The 7,474-nt window shown below is 47.1% G+C and overlaps 1 protein-coding gene across 3 annotated transcripts in view; it reads right to left on the bottom strand.

The window, feature by feature from the left end:
• The window catches only part of LOC138838806 (exophilin-5-like), a 52,323-nt gene that overhangs the window by 32,912 nt on the left and 11,937 nt on the right, over positions 1–7,474 (bottom strand). The window lies entirely within an intron of this gene.

Below are 7,474 nucleotides of genomic sequence, written 5' to 3'. Positions count from 1 at the left end.
AAAAATTCCATGGTTACCTTCCTGAATGTTTATTTTTCACATAATGCAAAGCTATAACAGAGAGAAAATGCAAATGCTCTAAGTACAAAGAAGGATGAGTGCCATATTCATTTAGCTCATAGCTAGTCATTCAAAAGGAGGTACCTGGGAAATTCCATCCCAAGGCGAGACTTAGAGTTCAAGTCCATAGCTCTGTAGCCACAAAGCCTCCTTGGTGTTCCTAGATTTCTCTCTCTTTCTCTCTCTCTCTCTCTCTCTCTGGTTGGTCATGGGGCTTGAACTCTGGGTCTCAGCACTGTCCCTCAGCTCTTCAAGCTCAAGGCTAGCGCTATACCACTTGAGCTACAACACCACTTCCGGTTTTCTGGTGGTTTATTGGAGGTAAGAGTTTCATGGACTTTCTTGCCCGGGCTGGCTTTGAACCTCGATCCTTAGATCTCAGCCTCCTGAGTAGCTAAGGATTACAGGCGTGAGCTACCAGTGCCGGGCTTCTTTTTTTATCTATGCTTATCACCACAACTAGAGCAGGAAGCTCCCAGTATCAGCACCATTATTTACTAAATTACACCGAATGTGTTGGCGTGGGCTGTCTGGATGTCTCACCAGGCTGTCAGCAACTTGAGTTCAGAAAGAGTATCTCATTCACTTGGTAGACCCAGGATCTACCAATGTCCCTGACTTGTGGCCAATCAATCACCATTTGGTTTTTGTTTTTGTTTTTTTTTTTTGTTTCCGGTCGTGTGGCCTGAACTCTGGGCCTGGGCGCTGTCCCTTGGCTCTTCAGCTCAAGGCCAAGGCTAGCGCTCTACCACTTGAGCCACAGCGCCACTTCTGGCTTTTTGCTTTTTGCTTATGTGGTGCTGAGGAATCGAACCCAGGGCCTCAGGCATGCAAGGCAAGCGCTCTACCACTGAGCCACCTTCCCAGCCCCTCAATCAACATTTGACCAATTTTGGGGATAAGTAATGAGTTGACATCACTCAGTGAGTATTTGACATCCATATGAGCTGATATTGCGTAGAAATTAAAAATGGGAATAAAAAGTGACTTTTCGCTGGGTGCTGGTGGCTCCCGCCTGTAATCCTAGCTACTCAAGAAGCTGAGATCTGATTGTTCAAAGCCAGCCCAGGCAGGAAATTTGGTGAGACTCTTAACTTCAGTTAACCACCAGAAAACCAGAAGTGGCACTGTGACTCAAAGTGGTAGAGTGCTAGTTTTGAGTGAAAAAGCTAAGGGACAGCGTCTGGTTCAAGCCCTGTGACTGACAAAAAAAACCCCAAACAACAACAAAAACACACAAAAAAGTGATGCATACTTACAATCTTAGCTACGTAGGAGGCTGAGATTTGGAGGATCACAGTGCAAGGCCAGACAAGGTTCTCAGACTTGGCTAAGGCCAAGGTCTGGGCCCTGGTAAGGGCTAAGAATGACATATCTTTATACAGATGCGCAGACACTTTCCACTGAAACCCACAGATCGGATGTGAGGATTCTACGGGAGCACAGGGGCAGCTCCGAGCTCAGAGCTGTGTGTGCAAGGCCCTAGGAAGACAACTAGAACTGCCAGGCAGGCAAGCTCCAATAAAGTTCTGATCCATAGACGAAGTGCATGAGCTCAGCGCCTCGGATTCCTTTATTATGTTATTCATGGCCTCCTTCCAGAGACAGCTACATCCTAAATGCTGACCACATCCTCTATACTGCTTGTAATGTAGTTAGGGTAACAAGATACAACTGTACACTTGAATACCGAATACGTTGTGTGCGTGTGTGTGTGTGTGTGTGTGTGTGTGTGTGCGTGTGTGCGAACGCCTGCCAGTACTGGGGCTTGAACTCTGGGTCTTGCTCTCTTGCTCAGTGTTGTTTTTGTTTTTGTTTTTGTTTTTTGGGGGTTTTTTTGCCCATGGCTAGCGCTCTAGCCCTTGTGTTACCCCTTCAGTTTCAGCTTTTTGCTGATTAATTGGAGGTAAGAGTTTCTCAGGTTTATCTGCTGAGGCTGGTTTCGAATTACCAATCTCAGATCTCAGCCTCCTCAGTAGCTAGTTTCATAGGATGAGCTACCAGTGCCTAGCTTCTAGTACATTCTTCTTAAGGAAAATAAAAGAAGTTTCTATGTAACCTTATACCCATTTGTGGAGTGAGTATGATTGTTTCCAATCTGTCATTTATCATGCTGTCATTAAAACCTACAAGTATCATACTCAACTTGATTCATCTTTTGTATCATGTTAGAAAATCAACTCAAATTTACCTGTATAGAATTAGGGTCAGCTTTTAAGGAATTTAATGTTGCAATTAGAGATTCTCCTGCCTCCCACCCCTCCATCACACACAGAACAAGTGTACAAGCCAAGAAGATCTCAAACGGCCATTCAGGCTTTGCTGTAGGACACAGAATGCTCAGAAAAGGGCCTGACTTTTCCTCAGTCACTCTCCTCAATAATTCTGGACAAGATTCAAACCCAAGATTCACAGCACCTGGATGTAGGCTGACAGGACACACTGAAGTGAGAAAATACCCTCCTCCTCCAAACACACACACACACACACACACACACACACACTCACACACACACACACACTCACTCATTGAAGATGACTCCCCCACCCCCACCCCAAAGAGCCACTGTTTCTAAAAAGCCAGCTTGCTGCTCATCAAGGAAGAGAATCCAGGAACCAAGTGTCTTCCTTCCTTCCTTCCTTCCTCTTCCTTTACTTTTCCCTCTCCCTATCCCTCCCTCCCTCCCTCCTTCTCTCTCTCTCTCTCTCTCTCTCTCTCTCTCTCTCTCTCTCTCTCTCTCTCTCTCTCTCTCTCTCTCCTCTCTCTCTCTTCTCTCTTTCTCTCTCTCTCTTCTCTTTTTTTCTTTGTCATGGGGATTGAACTTAGACCCTGGATACTATCCCCAAGCTTCTTTTGCTCAAGGCTAGCACTCTACCACTTGAGCCTCAGCACCACTTCCAGCTTTTTCTGTGTATATGGTACTGAGGAATGGAACTCAGGGCTTCATTCATGCTAGGCAAGCACTCTACCACTAAGCCACATTCCCAGCCCCGTGCTCTACCACTTTTAACCACAGCTCCACTTCCAGTTTTCTGGCAGTTGATTGGAGATAAGAGTCTCGCATACTTTCCTGCCTGGCTGGCTTTGAACCATGATCCTCAGATCTGAGTCTCCTAAGTAGGTAGGATTATAGGTGTGAGCCACTGGTGCCTGGCTTGTGCTCTCTCTCTCTCTCTCTCTCTCTCTCTCTCTCTCTCTCTCTCTCCTTTCTTTCTCTCTTTCTCCCTTCCTTCCTTCCTTTCTCTCTTTCTCTCTCTCTCCCTCTCTCTCTCTCTCTCTTCCTTCCTCCTTCTCTTCCTTTCTCATTTCAATATCAGTTCTCCTTTATTATTTTTGCTTAGGAGAGGAGTGAGAGATAATACTCTGGACCGAAGTCCAAAGACAAAAGGAGGGACAGGTAGTGCCTGCCTTTTCCCCTGGCTTGCTGGGTACATGCCGCCTGGCAGGCTGCCCGCCGTGGCCATGGTTTGCCGCTCTCAATCCAGTCCCCCTCCACTGTCAGGAAGCTGCGTTCAGCTTCTCCCTGGGCCATCTGCAGCTAGGGAACAGATCCAAGCTCCCTTGCTAGGACTGTTTTGAAATCTGCCCACTCTTCCTCTCATCCGACCCTGGTCACAGGCCTTGGACCTTACCTCAATTATACATCCAAGGCCTGGCGTGGTGGTGCATGCCTGGTACTTGGGAGGCAGAGACAGGATAGTGATTTAAGCTGGCCTGAGCAAAGTACTAGACCTATCTGAAAAATAAACTAAAAACAAAAGGGCATCAGGCATGGCTCAGGTGATAGAGTGCTGGCCTAGTACAAAAGTCCTGATTTTAGTCCCCACTGCTGGAGAGAGAGAGAGAGAGAGAGAGAGAGAGAGAGAGAGAGAGAGAGAGAGAGAGGGCTTCCAAGTGGTTCAAAGTTAATAGAGGACTTGACATTCTGTAGTATTCAAATAAATTACCTCATAGTAGACTCAAGGTGTAGAGTCCATCTGGATTTACTAGCTTCGGTGTGAATACCACAAACTCACTAGACTAAGTTCATACCAAGGGTCCTTATTCCTTTCTCCTGCAGCCAACCAGTCACCAAGTCCTACTAATTTGACTCTTCAAGTATTTCTTCAGTCTCTTATCTTCTCCTCATCACTAGTGAAGGTACCTGGATTAGTCTTGCTGGGAAACCTATAAGACAAAAACCCTATTTCTCACGGTTTGGGAGGCTGGGAAATCCAAGGCATTCGCATCTGGCAAGTAACTCATGCTGTGTCATCCCATGATGGAAGGCAGAAAGGCAAGATGGCAAGCCAACGAGAGGGGCCCAACTTGCTTTCAGAACAAGCCCTCCCTCTGTATTAACTGCTCCTGCAATAACATCACCAATGCATTTAGGAGAGCAGAGCAGTAATAACCCAGCCACCTCTAATTAGGCCCCACCTCCCAACATTAATGTATTGAAGATTACATTCCCAATACAAGAACCCTGAGAGACACTTTAGGCCTCTTTGCACAACTCTCCCCTGATCCAGACCGCAGCCAGAGCCAGACACCTAAGGAGAACATTTGACTTGCTTCCCAGGAAGGAAGGCAGGTTCAAGTCAAAGAAGGAGCCAGCATCAGGCTTGCATTCAGCAGTGGCCTACCACTGGAGGTATAGAATCTTCATCTTGGGGGAGGGGGCTGAGATGGAGCTCAGGTAAGCTAGGAACAGAAAAAAGTACCTGGGCGACTTGAATGAAAAATCATCATTGGTTCAGGGGCACTGTTTGGAAATAATGTCATTTATAGTATTTGTGAATTGCTTTTTAGACTTATGTAAATCACTTAACCCCCCCCCCCCAAAATGCCATTTCTGTACCCTTTTCTCTTCATGTACTCTTCTTCAGGATCTGGGAAGCCAGAACAAGGCTTTAGAAGTTGCCACTTAGGGAAATGGAAAGAACACTAGGAGCAGGAGCAGGAGCTCAGCAGAACCTGGAGAGGGTGGGGTCTGCAGTGGCTTTGAAGGTGCAGACAACTGCCCGAGGGAGTATGTTACTTGTAAACTTTCAAAGACTTTTGCCCGGATGCCAGTGGCCACGCAATTAAACAGCTGTGGAGAGACATGATCTAATTTATTGGACTGTCCAGTTGCCTTCTCTGGAGCCAGGTCTTTACCGTGACCTACAAGGAAGAGCAAGTTTTGGTGGGTGAGAAGGGGGATTGCGAAAGATAGAGGAGAAACTGCTGTCCTCACCGAGGAAGAAAAGCATGGACATACCAGAGAGAGGATAGAGAGAGCTGGCCATACTCCTCCTTACATACTTCTGCATGGGAGAATGGGACCATTGCCAGAACCCTACTCCACACCAACACACACTGAGCCTTGAGTAAAACACCTAGCGCCAGACTACCAATGGAACAGCTTTCAGCCAACAGAACCCTTAGTTGGCCACACACTTCCTGAAGAGGACCTGCTCAACAAGTATTGAAATCCAGCCAACAAGTTACAGCCGCCTTCCTATAGGTACTGTCCCTAGAGTCAATTTGGTATTCCTTCATGCCCCAGAGAGGAAAGAACAAGAAGCCCAACCACTCAAACAGCCAATGCCACCCACACTGGGGCCCCACTAAAGCTGGGGCCCAAGGCCAAGATCTAACCAGCCTCTGGCTATCACAATACGGTGTTCACCTACACTCAGGGGGGCAGAAACGAAAAACGAAAAACAGAGGAAGCAACGTGGATTTTTTCCAGTTGTTAGACAAACAGCTCCAGGGGCAAAAGGTTCCCTTCAGTTCAGCCAAGCAGTTAAAGCCAGAAAGTACTAGAAATCAGGTCTATTCCGTTCCTGCCAATCACAGTCCTCTCTGTTGTCCTTTGCTTGGAGGCCAGGCTTTTCTCCCAACCGTGAGGTTTTTCTTGAAATCAGCAGTCCCTCAACTTATGCAAAGGAAGGGGTATAGGACACATACCCCAGGTGAGGTGGCGTGCCCAGGTGCCCAGGTGGTCCAGATAGAGTCCCCTAAGTATACATTAGAGTCATCTAGGGGCTTGAAAAAATTACTGTACCAATTTGGTCATGGAAGAATTCAGGATGTGTGGGATGGGGGGAGGGGGAGATCCTAGCATTGGTAATTTTGAGACTTTCCCCCAAATGATTGTCATTTCATCACGGACTGAGGATCTGTGTCTTAGTAGAACCTGTGGTCTGAGATCCACCAGGACGGCTGCCAGGCTGACACATCCGAGACTGCCATTAAACTTAGTGCACAGGTGGGCGCACAGAGGAGAGAATCAGGTGAGCGCAGAGAAAGCAAATGTAAGGTGGATCTCAACCCCTGAGATGCCAGCATTCCATCAGTGGAGTCCAACTGGCTGGCCATGACCTCCTTAGAAAATACAGCATTGAGCTTTGACTTGGAAGGGGCTGTAAGGAGGATGCCTGGTCCTAGAGTAGCCCATCCACAGGCTGGCTTAGAGACTCCAAGTACCCAGGCATGAGGGCCATGACCATAGAGTGTAGCCCAGGGAGAAGGAGCCAGATAGAGAAGAGAGCAGCAACAGCATTAGGAACTCAAAGGCCTCCATCAAAGGTCATCCAAAGGAGGACCAGGGGTTGAGAGGTGAACAGAGTATAGATATTTTGGTTTCCAAATTCTAGCTTCAGTTTTGGTGTTTGTAACCTTTTCACAAACCCTCCACTACCTATGGTGCCCTGAGTGACACTTTCTTCCTCTCCACCCTAAGGCCTTGAATCTGTGGAGCCGATTATAGTTCCTTCATAGGAGAGGAGACACCAGAGGAAAGCAAGGGGACAGAGAAACAACAGCACAACAGAACAACTCCCCAAGGGCAGAAGCCACAGGTATGAAGTATAAAGGAGAAGAAATTGGGCGTGAAGAACAGTGTCACGTAACAGGGAGGGAAAGTCCTGCTAATTTTTTTATTTTTAAATGTTTTAGTGCTGGTCCTGGGGCTTAACTCAGGGCTTGCGTGCTATCCCAAAGCTCAAAGCTTGCACTCTACCACTTGAGCCACAGCTATAATTCTGGTGTTTTGGGTTTTTTTAGTGTTTAATTGGACATAAAATTCTCATAGATTTTTCTTGCCGGGGCTGGCTTTGAACTGTGGTCTCCTGAGTAGCTAGGATTATGGATATAAGCCACCTGCACCTACCACTAATTTTCAGGTAGAGAAGCAATTCACAAATAGCAATGAGATAATATCATCTAAGGGATGACAGGAGACAACCACAGAGATGGGGAAGGAAGGAAGAGGAGGAGGGACTGTCCCCCTGCTCAGCTCCATGCTGCTGGGATATGTCCCCCAATAGGGGGATTTCACAACCTACCCAGTTGTTTCCACCTGAGTTACAGCAAAGAATTAGCAGATTAAGGAGTAGGGAGAAAGGGGAAGTCCAGGCATTTATCCCTCTTCTTTTGCTTCATGCA

This window comes from Dipodomys merriami, unplaced genomic scaffold (assembly GCF_024711535.1).
Source record: "Dipodomys merriami isolate MVZ:Mamm:240054 unplaced genomic scaffold, mDipMer1.0.p SCAF_29, whole genome shotgun sequence".
Classification (NCBI taxonomy): domain Eukaryota; kingdom Metazoa; phylum Chordata; class Mammalia; order Rodentia; family Heteromyidae; genus Dipodomys; species Dipodomys merriami.
Note: the sequence above shows the minus strand (reverse complement) of the source record. Positions and strands in the feature narration are given on the sequence as shown.